The following is a 20,215-nucleotide window of genomic DNA, read 5'->3' as shown; positions in this document are numbered from 1 at the left end:
CAACCTTACTTACCCTTCTTTTTCTTATTCAGTCAAGACATCACTTCCAAGATAACGGAGAACTTTTTTGCTAGCCTAGCTACAATACTGAGCTTTAAACAATCCAAAATTCCTAAAGGCAAATTCTAGGACTCCACTTTATCACAGCATTTCATAGAATTTGATTTCGATATATTTGATTTGATTTCGACAGTCCCCAACTTAGGATGATGGTCCAACTTAATGATTTTCCGACTTTACGACCGTGTGGAAGCAACAGAAAGTGTACTTGGAATTTTGAATTTTGATCTTTTTCCCCACTAGTGATGCGTGTTAAGATCCTCGCTCGTGATGCTGGGCAGTGACAGCCAGCCGCAGCTCCTGGTCTGCCACGCGATCCGAAGGGTAAGCAACAAGGACACGGACAGCCATTGTTTTTCACTCTCGGTACACTGTTTAACAATCTGCACGAGATATTAAACACTTTCTGGTTAACAGGCTTTATGTGGGATGATTTCGTCCAACTTGAGGCTAATAATGCAAGTGTACTGAGCACACGTAAGGTACGCTAGGCTGAGCTCTGATGTTCAGTAGGCTAGGTGTATTAAATGCACTTTTGACTTACACTCTTTTCAACTTAGGATGGGTTTCTTGGGATGGAACCCATCCGAAGTGGAGGAAGGTCTGTATGTTGGAAGGGAAAGAAAATACAACGTAAGCAAGAAATGTCCCTCTAATCAGACAGTCTTAGAATACGTGCAATAACTAGCCCATCTCCTCCCTTCAGAGGAACAAGCCGCTGATAGCAAGCAAGTAGTGTTCTGAAATAAGTCCAAGTGGCTTGTCCGTGTAAACTATCAGCAAGCTACCACGAATGTCAAATCTCCAGGACAGGGTTTTAGAGCTCCCGCAGAGTCAGTACAGGTTTACTGTGAAATCCAAGGAAGCATTTCTGATGAGGCAGCCGCTGCCAGTGCAGAAGCACGCTCAGTCCTGCTTGCAAATGTGACATGGCATCATCCCACTGAAGGAGGCACTTGTTGGGACCGTATCTGCAGGAGCAGCATCTCTTCCCCCATAGGGGCTTGAGGACTTGAAACAGACAAAAATGGTTCTGCTTTCCAGTCACTCTGGGAGAGGGAGGAAGGAAATGTCTTTCTCCCCCTCCTAATTCTCCTTGCAAGTTATACCTGCTGTAGACCAGGCCACACATCTCTCGGAACAGTCTTTCACATGACTATGTACAAATTAAAAAGCCTGAGGGCGAAGAGTTAAATCAAAACAGCAATATTCTACATAGAAGCTCAACAGAGGCTACAAGCCCATCTGCCAGAGAAGCAGTCCCCCTGCTGAACAAGCAGTGTGGCTGAGACTCTGAAATAGTTAATTAGAAAAGCAAGGTATTTTTCACGTGGCCAGGAACTTTAGGGTCATTGCCAATACACCATTATTGCCGTATATGAGGGGCAGTGACCCCTGTATTTGTAAATATTATGAAATGTCAGAAACGCATTTTAATGCAATATATGCTACAACTTTTGTTCAATATGCAAATCATTTACTTCTGCAAAAGGTCCAAGCAGATAAAAAATGGCATAATCAAGAAACAGCTATTCCCTGGAAACAGGATTGTCGAAAGCAGTCAGTTCTCAGATGGAGGTCATGAACTAAACAGAGTATTGAGAGTCACCCACTCTAGCAGAGAATAATAGTAAAGACTACAGATGATACTGTTTGTAATACTTCTACTTATGATACTTTACAGTTTACTAGAGAGCATTTTTGTATCCATTATCTCATTTGGGAATGTGGGCCGAATCTAGACAGGGTTACAGGGAGCATCCCAGCATCTAACAGACCCCGTGGCCTTTTTAAAGGTCACAGAAAAACAATGTTGTCCTGTGCCGTTGGAGGAAAACCACTAACAAATTTGAAATAATCTGAAATAACTGTGTCTTCTCTTGTGCTAAAAAACATCTGAGAAACAGTAACTAAGAAACTATTTTATAGATAACAGTGTTCTCCCAGATTTGAAACCCCCATGACTGCAGTGAGTGGTACACTACATTCAATAAACATGTCAGAAAAAAAAAAAAAAGGGGGGGGTGGGGGGTGGGGGGTGGGGGGTCTGTAAAAGAAAAACAGTAACTGCTTAAGAAACCAGACTCTTGGGGCACCCGGCTGGCTCAAGCGTTCAAGTGTCACTGTTAGTTTCAGCTCTGTTCATGATCTCAGGGTTCCTGAGTCCAAGCCCCACGTCAGTCTCGGTGCTGACAGCATGGAGCCTGATTACGAGTCTCTCTCTCTCCAACTCTCTGTGCCCCTCCCTCGCCTCTCTCTCTCAAAAGGAAAAAAAAAAGAAAAAGGAAAGAAACCAGACTCTTGCCTTCTTGCTGGCCCTTTCTTCCTTCCTCCCTCCCCCAATTCCTTCCCTCCTTTCTCGTTCATCTTTGTTGTCCCTGTTTTTTAAGCACTGAAACCTGTAAGAATGGGTCTACTTTGCCTTTTGTATCCAGAAATAGCAGAAGACAGACACAAATTCTTCCCAAAAAGTACCATGATTCTGCCTCTATTTTATACCATTAAGAAGAAAGTGAACTTGACAATCAAGTTTAAAGTCGTGGTGATAAGGACAGAGATCTGAAGTAACAAACTAGAAAAGGCAGAAGAGAAACATTCAAGCATCCAGATCACATTCCTCCAGACCTGAGAGATTAAACTGCCTTCCTGGACAAGGGATTTTATCCCCAAGGAGTGATTCTGAGCTGTGGTTTCACACCACCTCTAGGGGACTCCAAGAATCTCAAAGAATGTGACAACATTTCAGGATACAATTTTAATTCAACCAATTGACAGGACAGAAATGAAATGTAAGAATGGTTGGCCGGGAGCTAGACAACAGTGTGCCCTCTTATCTTAAAACCTGAATAGCTTCTCATACTTTTCATTCCCCTAGAGAAAATAAGAGAGATCCTAGTGCATAATTTTTTTTTTAAGTGTTCCACCTATTATCCTATCCTCCTCACAAAATTAATGAAGGAGGGACTCATCTGATAGCAAACTGGGCTGGTTATTTTAAGGAACAAGTAAGCCTATCTTTTTTCCTGTGGTTAAGTCAGTAAGTCAGTCACACTTTCTGTTAACTGAGCATCTACTATGGGGAGGAAGAGAACATTGACAAGTTAACTATTGCTCAAAAGTGGTCCCCAGACTTTGGTCGGGAGACAGTGGCTATCTGGTGCAGCTGAAGTCACAGAAAAAAAACAGTTGACGGAGTAATGGCAGAGTTAGCAATTTCCCAATTTCCCCTTAGTGTTTTACTTTTGAAGACCACACACTTCTCACCCAAGCTCTTTCCTCTTTAACTTTTTTCCCAGCTCAGGTCCAGCACTTCATTCTTTACCTGAACTCAGTTTTCTGCTCACCCTCCACTTAGAGAAGTCAAACCTGTCTACCGCTACCCTCTCCCCCAACCCCATCTCATCGGAAAAGGAGAAAGAAGTAAAAGGAGAAAGGTGGAGAAGGAAAAAGGCAGCCCTCTGTAAGGAACCGAGAAGAGGACTGGGAGACCCACTGAAAATGACTTATCCAAATCCCTTCCAAAAAGAGATTAATTGTAATCTTGCCTAAAAACAAAAAAATCCATCAAGCTGTCTTTGTCTATCCCAACATTGTAGATAAAAAGACACGGTTCAGAACTATTGAACATCATCGTGTAAAATCCAAATGTTTCACAGGTAAAGCAGGTAGCAAAATAAATCATTACTTATTAATGACTTTTGGCGACAAATTAAAATCTGCTCTCTTCAACCACTGAAATACAAAGATCTCAATTTGATGCTTACAACTAAAAACACATTGTGAGGCCAACAAATCAAAGTTTGAATGCTTTCCAGTAACACAAACTTATCAAATAATCAAAAACTTGGCAATATTTGCCTAATAAAATTCCAACCAGTCTCTCAGTGGAAGGCACCACAATGGCAAAAGGGAAACCCAGTAAGCTGCTGCTGTGTAACAAAGAATATTCAACGAGGGTCCTATGTTTTTACGAACATGAGCAGCTTCGGCATTAACATTCTTTTTAAAATCCTCACTTTCTGGGGCGCCTGGGTGGCACAGTCGGTTAAGCGTCCGGCTTCAGCCAGGTCACGATCTCGCGGTCCGTGGGTTCGAGCCCCGCGTCAGGCTCTGGGCTGATGGCTCGGAGCCTGGAGCCTGTTTCCGATTCTGTGTCTCCCTCTCTCTCTGCCCCTCCCCCGTTCATGCTCTGTCTCTCTCTGTCCCAAAAATAAAAAAATAAACGTTGAAAAAAAAACTTAAAAAAAATAAATAAATAAAATCCTCACTTTCTTCCAGGGGTGGAGTCTCCCGAAGAATTCCAGGCTAAAATTTAAACAGACACAACGCCAAAACTGAATGATACCACAAAACGCAGACTTCCTTTCAAACAACTCCTACACTCTTTACTTGGAAGAGAGGCTAGAGGACAAAGCTCTCATCACTTGCTCTGTTTACACCACAGTGGCCTCAGGACAAGAAACCGTGGGGGTCGTTACTGGCCAACTGGTTGAAGCGCATCACTGCTCATGGAGAATGCCTCAGTTAAGGACGCTTAAAGCAGCCCATTGGACGCTGAGAGGGCTGTGGCATACCAAGTTATTTTGAGCCTCAGACAACGAGGACAGCAAGCAAATGCTCAGAAACTATCACGACACCACAGAGGACAAATACTTTCAGATCCAGGGAGATGTCTGTTGCTGGAGTTTTTGTGGTGCGATGATCTGAAAACCAGACAATAACCCAAGTTATCGTAAACTGAAGCAGGAAGTGGGACAATCAAAGGTCTGAGTCAGTGCAGAACTCCAAACTTCTGCAATGTGGAGCTGCTAAGTTGTGTGTAGCTGTCACGGGACAGGGGAGGGGGCAGAGAGAAGAGGCACAGCACTCGGGGATGTGCCAGGAGACAGATACGCCACATGAAACAAAGAAAGCCCAGGACAGACTATGACATTCAGTTATCTCTGAGGCATTACCACACACAGCCTTCGGTTGTTCGACTTTTCTCTCCTTTCCATCAGGGGGGCAGAATATATTTCTTTTAAAAGCATACCGTTCTTCTACTCTTTCTATGTAGCAGCTTATTTCAAATACTCCTTCACTTAGAAAAAAACAACAACACAAAAACTCCCACCTACAGAGAAAAGCATGCCCTGCTCATGAAAATCTCTCCCTAAAAATCAATGGTGACGAAAGATAACCAGTAGGGCTGTTCCACTTCTCTTTAAAGAGGCTGTCTCTTTGGGGCGCCTGGGTGGCGCAGTCGGTTAAGCGGCCGACTTCAGCCAGGTCATGATCTCGCGCTCCGTGAGTTCGAGCCCCGCGTCAGGCTCTGGGCTGACGGCTCAGAGCCTGGAGCCTGTTTCCGATTCTGTGTCTCCCTCTCTCTCTGCCCCTCCCCCGTTCATGCTCTGTCTCTCTCTGTCCCAAAAATAAATAAACGTTGAAAAAAAAATAATTAAAAAAAATAAAAAATAAAAAAATAAAGAGGCTGTCTCCGTATCCTATGACGAAATGGTGACAACCTGTAGAAATAAATACTTGCTGCAGTTTAGATGACAACAGATTTGACACATACCATATATAGGTATGCCAGAGTGTCTGCGTGCCACACAACCTTCCGTCAGTCCTTCATCAGTAAGGGTTTTATCCCCGCTTTAATGGTGTACTCTGTGTTCTAGGAGAACACATTATTCGCCAATGTCAATAACAGCTACTTCTAGATAGTAAAATTCTAGATGGTTCTCATTTTCATCTTTATGTTTATCTGTTTTTTACATTTTCCCAAGTATGTATATTTTTATGAAGTATTCTTTTTTTTAATTTACATCCCAGTTAACATATAGTACAATAATGATTTCAGGAATAGATTCCAGTGATTCATGCCCTACATATAACACAGTGCTCATCCCAACGGATGTCCTCCTTAATGCCCCTTGCCCATTTAGCCCATCCTCCCACCCACAACCCCTCCAGAGACCCTCGGTTTGTGCTCTATATTTAAGAGTCTTAACAGTATTTTTTTTTTTTTAATGTGCTGGGAGACAGAATTAAAAGAGACTTTCTTGGGGCGCCTGGCTGGCTCAGTCAGAGGAGCATGTGACTCTTGATCTCAGGGTTGTGAGTTCAAGCCCCACCCTGGGCATAGAGATGACTGAAATACATAGATAAGAGAAAGAGAGAGAGAGAGAGAGAGAGAGAGAGAGAGAGAGAGAGAGAGAGAGAGAGAGAAGAGAAGAGAAGAGAAGAGAAGAGAAGAGAAGAGAAGAGAAGAGAAGAGAAGAGAAGAAAAGAAAAGAAAAGAAAAGAAAGAAAGAAAGAAAGAAAGAAAGAAAGAAAGAAAGAAAGGAAAGATTTTTTGATGCTTTGGACAAATACAACTGAAAGGATGCTATTCCAAAACATCATCGAAATACAATGAAAGAATCAAATTATAGCAGCAATTAATGCTGGGCCCTGGCCGACATCTTTACAAGCAATAAGCTCCATTCACTTGCAGAGTGTGGCTACCTTCTGGCAACTCCCTCTTTACCTGAGGCCTTCATGAAGTACAGTGGGCACATTATCAAATTTTAGGGATGGGGTCAAATATCCAGACAGATATAGAAACAGCTGGTCTACCTTTCCACACGGGTTAGCAGAGCTCTCCAGATTAGAGAAGGGGCCCCTAACCCCACAGAGCAGACTAATTCTATTTAATTGATCTGAGAAGAAAAAAAAGAGAGAGAGATAGAGATGGGAAGTTTTCATCAGGGATTAGCATTCACTCAGAAAACTGAGATTTCGTTTGCACCACGTTAGAAGGCATTTGCTCCTGAGGGAGATAGGACAGAATCAAACATACAACTCCTTTAGGCAGTTTTACACTCATTAAGAACTTTGGAATTCCTGACTGAGGTCTTACAAATCACTGCACCCATTAAACAAGAGGTACTGACTGCCATGGAAGAAATAATTTACACAAAGTAATCTAGAAGCCATCAAGTGATGTTAAATTCCCACCAGAGATATACTTTTCATGCCCCTCTGTTTAGGTATTGGCTAATGACCCAATTATTTATACAATATGCAAACCAAAGGCAATAGGGTTGGCTGATTTGTATTTGGTACTGAGGCATGGTCTCTTGGCTCCTAACTGCGAAAAGAGATGACGTGAAAGGTTAATTGGGTCATAAACAAGTCCCTGCGACAAACAGAATCACAGTTCTTAGAAGGGGCACTCTTCATAAACATAACCTAAATCGCTATACAAAGGTTTCTGTGATTTGTATTAGGGAAAAAAGCTGCACTAACCACATAATACATAATTTTGTCAAGGGGATTCATGAAATACTTTACCAGTTTCTTGGAAACTCATTCTAAAATCTATCAACTTAATTCAGTAGAAGTGCTGACAATAATTTTATAATTTGAACACCTGATTTTCAACAACCCCAAAATGAATGTGGCAATGTCTAACAGAGAGCAATGCCCTAGATGAACAAAAACAATCTGACTCATATGCTTGTACACACTGGCCACAGACACAAAACAGTAGTTACGCCTGCAAAATACAAAATTACATGGTGAGCTATGGCTTTCTTCTACTTCCTGTCAGAAGATGCATTCTTATGAGATGCCCACTCACATATATTCCAAAACAAAAATGAAGATTTATCCATGTTTCAAAGTCAACGCACATTACAAGTCAAAAATCTTGTCTTTTCGCTATAGATTAGAAAAATCTGCTTCTTTTTCTCTTCAGAGCAGATACGTAAGACAGAAAGTGCTGGGCAAGACCCCTAATGTATCGTCAGAGAAACTCCCACCCCCAACGACAAAAAGAACTAATTAAAGGCTTACCTTCTATATAAAGAAAGTCTTCATTTTATCTTTAACCTAAATGACTCATAAATGTCCTCTACTTTAAAACGAATATGATTATTTTAAAGTTTTTGCTATAAAATACACTGAAACAAAGTACACTTATTATCTAGTGAAGATAAAAAAATGGTTTTCACCCACTTCCATTGCCAGATGCCTAATAGGTCTCAACAAGTCTACTGACCCTTCATTTTGAGAAAGGGAAGAAAGGGGGAACAAAATTCCATCCTAAATATGCGAGATACTGATGAGTGGGACAAGTCAGGAGGAAACAAAATAAACACAACATAAACTTGCAGGATTCTCCCCTTACCCCAGTTGTGCTGTGGAGGTTAAGCTGAGGCTTCAGACAGCAAGACAGCACCCCCGGATTCCCCTTCCTAACAGGCAACAGTTCACCACCTTCTTCATAAAGGTAAGGATATATAGAGCTTGGAGGAATATTCTAAAACAAACCCACAAAATTGAAACTGTCATACAAATGTCAAAGATTCAACTGCCTTCCATTCTATTTAGGAAAGAAATCTGCTTCCATAAATGTATATGTATCCTCTAGAGGACTTTCAAACTCAAAGAACAAGTCTCCCTTTCTCATTCCCTCAATCAGAATAAAGAGCAGAAAACATTTAGTAGCATTCCAAATAATTTGTGCCAATTTAGATGATTCATGTATTGCTTTCCCAGACTAAATGGTCTATGGCCAGTGCTTTCAAGTCAACAAGGGTGCGGAGAGCAAGACCCAATTACACGTCTGACTCATTGTCTAGCAGTTCTCTCAGCCCCGTGGACCATCCCCCACAAAGGCACCATTTCATTTTGAGGTATAAAATCAAGCCAAGTCTACAAATCCCTTTATATAAAAAAAACAAATAAGATGTCATTACATACACACACACACATACACACACACACACACGCACGACCAAAAACATCAGTTCACAGTACTGATTTCTCAAAGAAAAATTTCAACAGTCTTCTTCCCTTAAAAAGCACTGTAACACTAAATTCTTAAAATAAGAAAATGCATATAAAACACTATCGGGGGCGCCTGGGTGGCTCAGTCAATTAAAGCATTAGACTCCTGGTTTCGACTCAGGGCATGATCTCAGGGTTCCCGGGTTCAAGCCCTACATTGGGCACTGCACCAACAGTGCAGAGCCTGCTTGGGATTCTCTGTCTCCCTCTCTCTCTCTGCCCCCCTTCCCTGCTCTCTCTCTCTCTCTCTCTCAAAACTAAATAAATATTTTAAAAAACATACTATAAGATTATATTTTAAATATCTCACATTTATTGTGTTTATATTTGGCATAACATACAATATGGTGCACTATCTTGAAATCTGGTCTTCCAGTAGAAGAGTAGCTCTTTTTACAAGGGCCCTCATTGATTGGGTGTTTCCATTGATGGCTATAATCTTCTCACATTGGCAACATTTTAATTTAAGATCCTGGGCCCACACTGGAGGGAAAAAAAAAAGCTATAGATAGTTACATTTAAATAAAATTAAAAGAAGGACCCATTCTTTTGACAACAGAAAAACGCACGCACCTAGCACACAAACCTCCGATTTTATTTCAACAAAAGATGTTACTGTTTTCCTTTCTGTAACATGTATACAACATACATGAATTGAGGAGAAAATATCTTTTGAGCTTACTTTTTCTCCCCCCCCACATGTTAAACATTTAAACAAAAATAACATCCTTGGGTGGAGGAGGGGGCAGAAATTCTCTTCTGATGGTCATAAATCTTCCTCTGACACTTTACCAGTAATTATGCCCCCAAATTGAAAGGATTAATGATCTCTGAATGGAAGTGACTATTCAGTTCTGTGGAGGCCACATTCCAAACAAGAATAAGGGGTAATATGAATTCTCCAAGAGCAAAAGAAAGAGTTATTTGACTGCAGAAGTTAAATGACCGAAGATGTATTTCAGACAAGCATGCTACAAAATGATCTCTAAGACTCCAGTTGGGACACCAAAAGAAAGAACGAGACAGAACAAGTGACTGCGGTACTATGTTCCAAAGTACATACCGTGTTTCCCAACCTGTTCATAGGTGTGGGTGCCTCTCCCAGAACTGCTGCCACCAGTACAACAAACGAACCAACAGTTTAGAAAGCACAGAAGTAAACTCAGCAGGCACGATGGCAGGAAAATGCACATTTACCTAAGGTGGCCAAAAGCACGCACTCAGACCGCGGGATGATTAGAGCTACTTAAATAAAGAAACAAACAATATACTCTGAAAAGCCCAGTCATGACCCAGTTGATCCCGCACATGCCAGAGGGGCACAGGGGTGCAGAAGCAGGTGAAGAAAAGGAACTCAGCAGCAAACCAAACCCCAAATTACAGAAACCAAGATAAAAAGCTGTCTACATGTTGATTAAACTCCACAATTTAAAGTCTAACACATTTTTTTTTAAACGTTCATTTTGAGAGAGCAAGCGAGCGAGCCGAGGAGGGGCAGAGAGAAAGGGAGAGAGAGAACCCCAAGCAGGCTCCCCACTGTCAGCGCAGAGCCCCACGCAGGGCTCGAACTCACAAACCGTGAGATCATGACCTGAGCCAAAATCGAGAGTCAGACGCTTAACCGACTGAGCCATCCAGGCACCCCTAAACTGATTTATTATAGATCACTAAGACATCTAGTAATAAAAGATCTTTTGACAAGTGTCTCAGAACAAATCTGTAGCCTCTTGCCACGATCCTGAATTTACTCTCAACTCCTCTGTGATTTTAAAGAACAAATGCATACAGTATCTACATTTACCTGAAGTTAAAAAGCATACAAAAAGTTGTATTACACAAATGTGATAAAGGCACAGACAAAAATGCATGAGAAAAAGAAAGAATAAAATCAGGACAGTGGTTCCTTGGAGGTAGAGAAAGGCACTGCTGTTAGGGCGCATTACCCTGGATGTTTAACTGCACCACAGAATCGGCAAATATTCCATTTCTCCAGGGTATTGTAGGAAAGTACATATGGGTATTTGTTGTATTATTCCTGATGCTATTGTTTTTATATCTGAAATATTCACATCAACTTTTTTTTTAATGTTTTTATTCATTTTTCAGACAGAGAGAGACAGAGCATGAGCAGGGGAGGGGCAGAGAGAGAGGGAGACACAGAATCCGAAGCAGGCTCCAGGCTCCGAGCTGTCAGCACAGAGCCCGACGCGGGGCTCGAACTCACAGACTATGAGATCATGACCTGAGCTGAAGTCGGACGCCCAACTGACTGAGCCACCCAGGCGCCCCACTATCAACTTTTCAAACAAGGAATCAGAAATTTGACCACAGGTGGTTGTAAGACACACAGAGCAGGTCCACACCGCCAAGTATGCACCTACACAAGGAGCTGGTTTCAGGCGGGCAGACCAAGACCCTCTTCAGAGTTCACAGCCCAAGTGGGTTGATTACAAGGCAAAACCTTCCGGAGGGAAAAGAGACAGTGAAAGCGATAGATTTTATTCTCCCGTCTTTGAATACTAAATCACTCTATCTGTTAACTGTTGAGAGGGAAGAGGGTGCCGCCCGAGGATGCCAGTCAACACCAGCACGCCCTGCCAGTTTAATTTAATGGTATTATTTTGCCTTGCTTTGCAATTACTCCCACATTCCCCAGGGAGAAACTAATGGATTACTAAAAATAAAATGGAGTTTAAGTGAATCACTTAGGATGTTTTGGCTCCCAACGTAAACTGGCTTAAACAAAAAGGAAATGCACTGGCTCAAAGGCCTGGACTTCTGGAGGCCTCGGGGCTTGCTTCTCTGTCCTCCACCCTGTGTGGCTTCTTGCTCAGGCTGCAGCCACAGCAGATCTCATGCCAGCACATAACAACATCCAGAGGAAGAGAGAGAGAGAGCGGCAGGCTCTTCCTCTAGCCCTGTTTTAAGTATGAGACGACTTCTGCCAGAAGTTCCTGGCAGACCTGCCCAGGAGTCTCATCTGCCAGGGCAGGATTACTGGGCCGTTCCTGAAACCATCCTTCCCTCCAGGTAACAGCCAACACTGGCTGAGGAGTCACTCATGGACAAAGCAGGGATGGGACTGCCTCTAACGGGGCCTACCCTGGAGCTCCTACACGGGAGATAAATGGGATGTAGGATACGGATCCAACCCTAATGTCTGCTCTGCTGATATTTACTGGGAACAGCCTGAACAATACTGTGTTCGTCTGAAGATGAAATTAATCACTGTCGTTAGGAATTTATATATATGGCTATAGACTCAAAAAGCAGACGACCAAATGAATTGATCCCTTTGAGAAAAGTAGATTAAAAAAAAACATTTCTGTATTTCCACTGCTCCAACTTAAAGACACAAAGTCAACTCATTTTAAAGCAGGTAGGTCATAGGAAGTACAGGATAGCACTTACTATATTCTTGTGTCATGGCTGCAGAAATTTAAACATCATTCACATTAACAATGAATAACCTGAAAAGAAAAGAAAAATATAAAATAGTGAGAAAACAGTTCAAAAACAGGAAAACAACAGCTAAGTACAAAAGAAATTTCACTAAAATAAAATAGTTGCAAAAAAAAAAAAAGTTTCATCGTTTTTCTGAAAGAGACAAACCAGCCTTTGCAAGTAGGCAGCTGCATTTAAATTAGAAGTCAGAGAAAACATCTGTAGTATTAGAGTATCTCTCAATATTTTCAAGTTCAAATCATCTGCATCTATCGTCAAACAAGCTAAATACATTTTAATCAACTAATATTGCCTTGGACTGCTATCTGTAAAACTGAAACAAAAACGGAATTATTAAAAGGATCTCAAAAACCATGTAGTCTACCCTTAGAAAACACTACTCACATCACTGCAAATTAAAGTTAGATAAATCAGCTTCAATTAATTTCTAAATTTCTAAACTCAGAGACATGAGGGAAGAGTTCTCAGAAAAAATACACAAAGTGGATTCAAATATTTGATACTGCGTGTTTATTAACACTTTGAATATTCAGCATACCACAGAACGCTAAAGAAACACACCCACACAACTAGGGACTCTACAACCCTGGAAAGGCTGTGAATATTTGAAAATGAAAGATGAGAACTTTTTCTCTATTCAGACCTCAGGACAAATAACAATACAGCAAAGCACACTCTTAATTAAGAAGAACTTAAAAACATAAAAGTCGATCTCTGCTGTGATGTTTCCTCGGGATGCTGTGCCCTGACAGGGCTGAGGACAGCTACAAATACCATGTCTAATTTCACCTTCCTCAGTGTATGTAAGATTCAGCCATGTTGTTGGCATCTAGTTTGTAGGGAGGAATTTTTTTCTCTACCCTCTCATGTTCAGTTTCTAGAGGCCTGCTAATTAAACTAACAAGGACAAATTAACAGGAGAAAAGGTTTATGTTAATATTTCTACACACATGGGGATGTCACAGAAAAAAAGTTAAAACCCAAGGAAGCAGTCTGACTCAGGGGCTTAAATACCATTTTAACAACGGGCAATAAATTGTGGAGAAGTGACTAAACAGGGAAAGGGGGATTGGGCTCCTAAGGATGATAAACTGGGAAGATGACCAGGAAATGTATGGTAGATAGGACTGTTTAGTAAGATTATACAGACTGAAGTTTCTCCAGTGGTAAGAAGGGTTCTCCTCTTCCAGGTACAGAGACGGGATGCACCTTGACAAATGGAAATTTATGCCCCATTGTCAGGGGAACGACAGAAAACTCTTCCTGCATCTGCTATTGCTCAGTTTCCTTCACTCAAAATAATCCTTGCGCCAAAGTAGCAAAATTTGGGGTGGCATATTATGATCACCTTCAGGTTCACGGAAATAAAAACACCATTAAAAGAAAAGGTGCAAGGGAATGCCAACTGGTGCAGCCACTCTGTGAAACAGTAAGAAGGCTCCTCAGGAAATTGAAAATAGAACTATCCTATGACACAGCAATTGCACTACTAGGCATGTGTCCAAAGGATATAGGAATGAACCCCAATGTGTATTAGCAGTGCTATCAACAGTAGCCAAAGTATGGAAAGAGCCCAAATGTCCATCGATGGATGAATGGGTAAAGAAGATGTGGTATATATATACAACGGAGTATTACTCGGCAATCCCAAAGAATGAAAATCTGGCCATTTGCAACTACGTGGATGGAACTGGAGGGTATTATGCTAAGTGAAATTAGTCAGAGAAAGACAAATATATGACTTCATTCATGTGGAATTTAAGATACAAAACAGATGAACATAAGGGAAGGGAAGCACAAATAACATAAAAACAGAGAGGGGGACAAAACGAAAGAGACTCTTAAATACAGAGAACAGGGGCGCCTGGGTGGCTCATTTGGTTAAGCACCCAAACTTGGCTCAGGTCATGATCTTAGGGTTCATGAGTTCGAGCCCTGCATCAGGCTCTGTTGCTGACAGCTCAGAACCTGGAGCCTGCTTCGGATTCTGTGCCTCCCTTTCTCTCTGCCCCTCCCCTACTCATGCTCTGTCTTTCTCTGTCCCTCAAAAGTAAATAAACATTGAAAAATTTTTTAAACAAATACAGAGAACAAACTGAGGGTTGCTGGAGGGGTTGTGGGTGGGAGGGATAAGCTAAATGGGCAAGGAGCATTGAAGAGGGCACTTGTTGGGATGAGCACTGGGTGTTTTATGTAGGTGATGAATCACTGAATTCTATTCCTGAAATTATTGCACTATAAGCTAAGTAATATGGATGTAAATTTAAAAAAATAAGAAAACTAAACAAACAAAAATAAATAAATAAATAAGCGACTAAATAAATAAATAAAATATTAAAAATTTAAATAAAAACAGAGAACACTGAAAAGGAAAAAAAAAAGAAACACAAGGAGGACAGAATTTCTGGCTGGTCTTGGAATAGGGGTAGAGAGAAGGGAGATAAGGAGACAGACAGAAAGAAAGAAGTGGATATACCCTAAGTTGACCCTTCAATGATCCATACCCTTGTATAATCTCCATCCCTAAGTGTAGGTGTGATCTGTAACTTGCTTCTAACCAACAGAATATGGCAACATTGATGGGATGTTACTCCCATGATTATGCTATAAAAGACTGTCTCAGAAGACTAGACAGTGAGGGATCCTTCTCTTGGCCTTGAGGAAGCAAAAAACCACGTTGGGAATTGCGTTTGGAGAGAGCCAGAAGGCAGAGAACCACAGGTAGCCTCTAGGGCCAAAGGGTGGCCTCCAGCAGATGGCCACTGAGAAGCTGGGCCCACACACAAACAGCCACAAGGAAATGACTTCTGCCAACAACTCAAATGAGGCTGGTAATAGATTCTTCCCTGGCCAAGCTTTCAGATGAGGACACAGCTCGGCTTACACTTTGCAGCAGCATCAGACTCCAAGGAGAGGATCCAACTAAGCCATGCCTGGGCTTCTGACCCATGGAAAGTGGTAATAATAAATGAGTGCTGTTTTTTTAAAAAAAGAATAAAAGTGCAAGTCTCAGGGGCAGCACCTTGGTGGCACGATTGGTTAAGCATGGGACTTCAGCTGAGGTCATAATCTCACGGTTCATGAGTTCAAGCCCCACTTCGGGTTCCACACTCTCCCTCTCTCTCTGCCCCTGGCTGACTAGTGCTCTCTCTCTCTAAAAAATAAATAAGCAAATGAATGAATGAATGAATGAATGAAGGTACAAGTCTCAGAAGGGAAGAAGATATTTGCAATTCATGTATCTACTAAAGGACTCATTCAGCATATATAAAGAACTCTGATAAAATAACAAAAAGATAGGCCACCTAAAGGAGATAACCCAAATGGTCAATAAGCATATGAAAAGGCAGGTGCATAACCTAATTCATTACCATTTACCATATATATTAAAGCCACAATGAGATAAAATTACATACTGATCAAGATGGCTATACCAAGTCTTAGGACATAGAGCAATTCAGCTCTCATGCTCTGCTAGTGGGGGTGTGAACTAGAAAACTGTTGAGCGATATCTAATAAAGCAGAAGATAAACATACAATGTGGCCCAACAATTCCACTCCCAGGGAATGCAGATGCATAGCCTCAAAGACACACACAGTAATAGTCAAAGAAGCATTCATTGTAATAACCGAAACTCAGTAACAAATAAATTGTGGAGTCTACACACAGCAAAATATTATACAGCAGAGGTCAGTCAGCTTTTTCTGCAAGGGCAACATAGTAAATATTTTTGGCTTTTGAGACCAACAGTCTGGGTGCCCTGCTTCAACTACTCAACTTTGCATCTGGAGTGCATTTACACAGATAGGCAATAGGTAAATGAATGGGTATGGCGGTGTTCCAATAAAACTTTACTTACAAAAACAAGCAACCAGCCACAGGCTGTACTTTGCCTACTATACAGTAATAAATATATATGAACCATCGCTAATGCAACAACACAGATGAATCTCACAAACGTAATGTTGAGACAGAAGACAGACACATGAGAGAATACAGTGTATGATTACATTTGATGAAGTTCAAAAATAGGTACGCCTATGTAAGTCAGGATAATAGTTACCTCTGAGGTGGGAAGAGGAGTAAGAAGAGATCAGAAAGGGGTGTGATGAGGGAGCATTAGGCAAGCTGGGAGCAAAGCACAAGCTAGCAGAGCATCACCCCCAGGTGAGATACATGTGACATTCCTCAGGCACTCCTGGCTGCCCAAGAACAAAGGAAAGGACAGAAAACTAACGGTTAAACTGATAAGAGTCTCTGTCGGTTTACAAATATCTCAGCGCAATTACAAAAAAAAAAAAAAAAGAGGCAATCTTATCAATAGCCTAAAATCCAAGAACTCCCTACTGCTGCAACGTTAATGCTTTGATAGAGGGAAAAACAGCCTTAGCTTGACAACACGTAGGCTACAACACCTAGGCGTCCAGTATCCTGTGAGTTTTCGTTAGCATATGAAAATTCCCTTAAGAAACTTCCTCTTGACTTTACCTCCCCCAACTCCAGTATATCACCAGTCACTCTTCACAACCCCAGTGCAGCACTTTCTACCCACAGGTACTGTCCCTGTGCTTTCATTAAATCGCCTTGTTTTGCACCAAAGACGTCTCAAGAATTCTTTCTTGGCCATCAGCTCTGAACCCATCATCACCCCAAAACCTTATCAGAGTAGAACAGGGAATTTTGGTGGGCTGGTAATACTGGATTCCCTAATTTGCGCGGTGGTTTCATGATCATGTTCAATTTGGGAAAATTCATCAAAGTGCTCACTTAAGATTTACTTAATATGTGTTATACGTGATTTTTAAAGTAAAATATTTTGAGGAGCCTGTCAGTTAAACATCTGACTTCAGCTCAAGTCATGATCTCATGGTTTGTGGGTTCAAGCCCCAGGTCGGGCTCTGCACTGACAGCCCAGAGTCTGGAGCCTGCTTCAGATTCTGTTTTCTCCTTCTCTCTCTCTGCCCCTCGCCCACTCATGCGCGCGCTCTCTCTCTCTCTCTCTCTCTCTCTCTCTCAAAAGTAAACATTAAGGGGCGCCTGGGTGGCACAGTCGGTTAAGCGTCCGACTTCAGCCAGGTCACGATCTCGTGGTCCATGAGTTCGAGCCCCACGTCGGGCTCTGGGCTGATGGCTCAGAGCCTGGAGCCTGTTTCCGATTCTGTGTCTCCCTCTCTCTCCGCCCCTCCCCCGTTCATGCTCTGTCTCTCTCTGTCCCAAAAATAAATAAACGTTGAAAAAAAAATTTAAAAAAAAAAAAAGAAAGAAAAAGAAAAAATTAAAAAAAAAAGTAAACATTAAAAAAAATTTTTTTAAGTAAAATAAGATATTTTACTTTTGAAAATAAGATATTTTACTTTTTATTTATTTATTTTTTTAATGAATAAAGGCCAGTAGTATATACTACAGGCCAGTAGTGTTGTTAGGGAAATATCTGTTGTAAGATGGCCCACAGGACTGATAAGGGAATCCAGTTCTTGTCAGAAGACTCCCCTTCCGGGATTTCCTTCCTACCCTGCTCGCCACAGGTGCCAAATTACTACTACTGAGGGATGCGGAAGTAACAGACTGTAAATTGTCCCCTCGGTTGATGCTCTGGGCTCAGATCTCTGGAGAATGATTTCTTCTGGGCCCACCCATGTAAAATAAACCTCCCTCCTTCCAAGATCTCCAAGTGCCGCTCAGTTCTTCTGCCGGGTGATCCAGACCAGTTTCCGTAACAGTATAAACGGATGTTTTCTCAAAGCCTGGGTTCCCTGGACACAACACACTCTGATGCAACAGCAAGCCTTGAGCCCTCAAGACGCATGATCCTAGAGCCCCTCTTCAGCTGGTATGATGTCTGCCCAGCAACCAAACCTTTGTTCTGAGTCCCAGGTGAGCTGTGGAGAATGAGCTGTGAGACAGAACACACAGGAGTGGCAGGAAGGGAATGCAATCCAGAGGGAGAGAGGAAAGTAACAGATGGTGGATGAAGAAATTGGTAGAAATAAGCCCCACATTTTAATATAATCTGCTAAATAATCTATACACAGAATAAAAGTCATGTGAGCAGCTTAGAAACACAATTTGGAAGGTGCCCTTTGGACAACAATAATGACATTTTAAAAGCTAACTAGGGCTCTTAAAACACTGTTGAATAGGGGCGCCTGGGTGGCTCAGTCGGTTAAGTGTCCGACTTCGGCTCAGGTCACGATCTCACGGTCCGTGAGTTCGAGCCCCGCGTCGGGCTCTGGGCTGACAGTTCAGAGCCTGGAGGCTGCTTCCGATTCTGTGTCTCCCTCCCTCTCTGCCCCTCCCCCGTTCATGCTCTGTCTCTCTCTGTCTCAAAAATAAATAAACATTAAAAAAAAAAAAAAACTTAAAAAAAAAAAAAAAACCACTGTTGAATAGATTTGTTTCCAGTACAATTTCTTCCAGTTTTTGAAACTGAAGAAGCAAACCTGACAGATGAAATAGTCTTGACTTTCTAGGTCTGCATACTTCAAACAGTTTCTGTATCTTGACTTCATCTTACCCATCTATACTATGTCTAAAACTTAGATACTTAACATCCCAGGGATCAGAGGAAGCCATTAACTTACCAGAGTTGTGCCCAAATACATTGGGAAAGGGAGAGAATACAAAATTGCCATAGACAACAAGACCATGGGCACATTATAAGGATTCACATTCTCTCTTGTATCATGAGTGAAATAAAGAGCAAAGGAGTAAAGAAAAAAAATAAATGAAAAAAAAAGTGAAACCCATTCACTGTACTGCATTTACTGCATAATTGATAAGTGTGAGAAACTGCACTAGACGCTGGAAATGCGAAGATAATGTTCCCATCTTTAAGGAGCTCACAAGCCTTATACATAGGAAGCTGACAAGCCTGTGCGTCAATAACTTAAATTAAATGTTATAACAGTTAGACAATATTCACAAGTGCTATGGAGCTAGAGATTCACAGGAATTATCATGGAGGAGGAGTGGGGAGAAAGGGTGAGGAAAGGAAGTCTTTCCACAGCAGGTAAGAACTGAAATGGGTTTTGAATGATTAAAGATGGTCAAGGGAGGAAGAGGAGAACGGCATCATTCTAGGTAGAGAGAGAGTGTGTGCAAAGGCACCGAGGAGTACAAGAAATCTATGGCAGCTGGAACATCTGTAATACAAGGAATAGAGAAGGAGTGACAGGTCTCCAAATATACATTTGTGTCTAGTTTTGACATTTGTAACCATGGTAACGTTTCACAAAATCAAGAAAGTAAATAATTAAAATCAACCAGTATGTGGGGGTAATTCAAAATTAAATACAATCAGTGACAAATGGACTGCATTACAAATGCACAACATAACCACTTACAGGAATGCAGAGGAAAAGAACTAACCTAGCATCTTTGGAGACCACTATCTTGACTATATACTCTGAGGCTAGAGACAAAACAAAGAAAGGAAGAAGAAAGGCCAGAATGAACTCTCTGATGTTGAACTCAAATCAGAGATGAGTTTTCATACATATTTCAGTAGATAATAGATATAGATAGATGTACATTGGTGTTGAACTCAAATCAGAGATATCATGCTTTCTAATATATGTATGTATTTTGTAGGTGATAGATGGATACAAGCATACCTTGGAGAGACTGCAGATTCAGTTCCAGACCACCACAATAAAGTGAATATTGCAATACAAGTCAAATGATTTTTTTGGTTTCCCGGCACATATAAAAGTTACGTTTATACTACACTGTAGTCTATTAAAATAGTGTGCAATTGCATTATATGTAAAAAAAAAAAAGGACATACATTAATTAAAAAATACTTTATTGAAAAATGCTAACGACCATTTCAGCTTTCAGCTAGTTGTAATCTTTTTGCTAGTGCAGGGTCCT

At 41.4% G+C, this 20,215-nt stretch overlaps 1 protein-coding gene across 18 annotated transcripts in view; it reads right to left on the bottom strand.

Moving 5' to 3' along the window:
- SIPA1L1 (signal induced proliferation associated 1 like 1) overlaps positions 1–20,215 on the bottom strand; it is a 370,694-nt gene that overhangs the window by 172,086 nt on the left and 178,393 nt on the right. For all 18 annotated transcript variants that reach the window (XM_045060144.1, XM_045060148.1, XM_045060146.1 and 15 more), the window contains one exon: positions 12,289–12,347. The gene's annotated coding sequence lies outside the window, so the exon portion shown is untranslated. The remainder of the gene's footprint in view (positions 1–12,288; positions 12,348–20,215) is intronic.

This window comes from Felis catus, chromosome B3, assembly GCF_018350175.1.
Source record: "Felis catus isolate Fca126 chromosome B3, F.catus_Fca126_mat1.0, whole genome shotgun sequence".
In the NCBI taxonomy this organism is placed as follows: domain Eukaryota; kingdom Metazoa; phylum Chordata; class Mammalia; order Carnivora; family Felidae; genus Felis; species Felis catus.
This window is presented reverse-complemented; position numbering and strand designations above follow the sequence as displayed.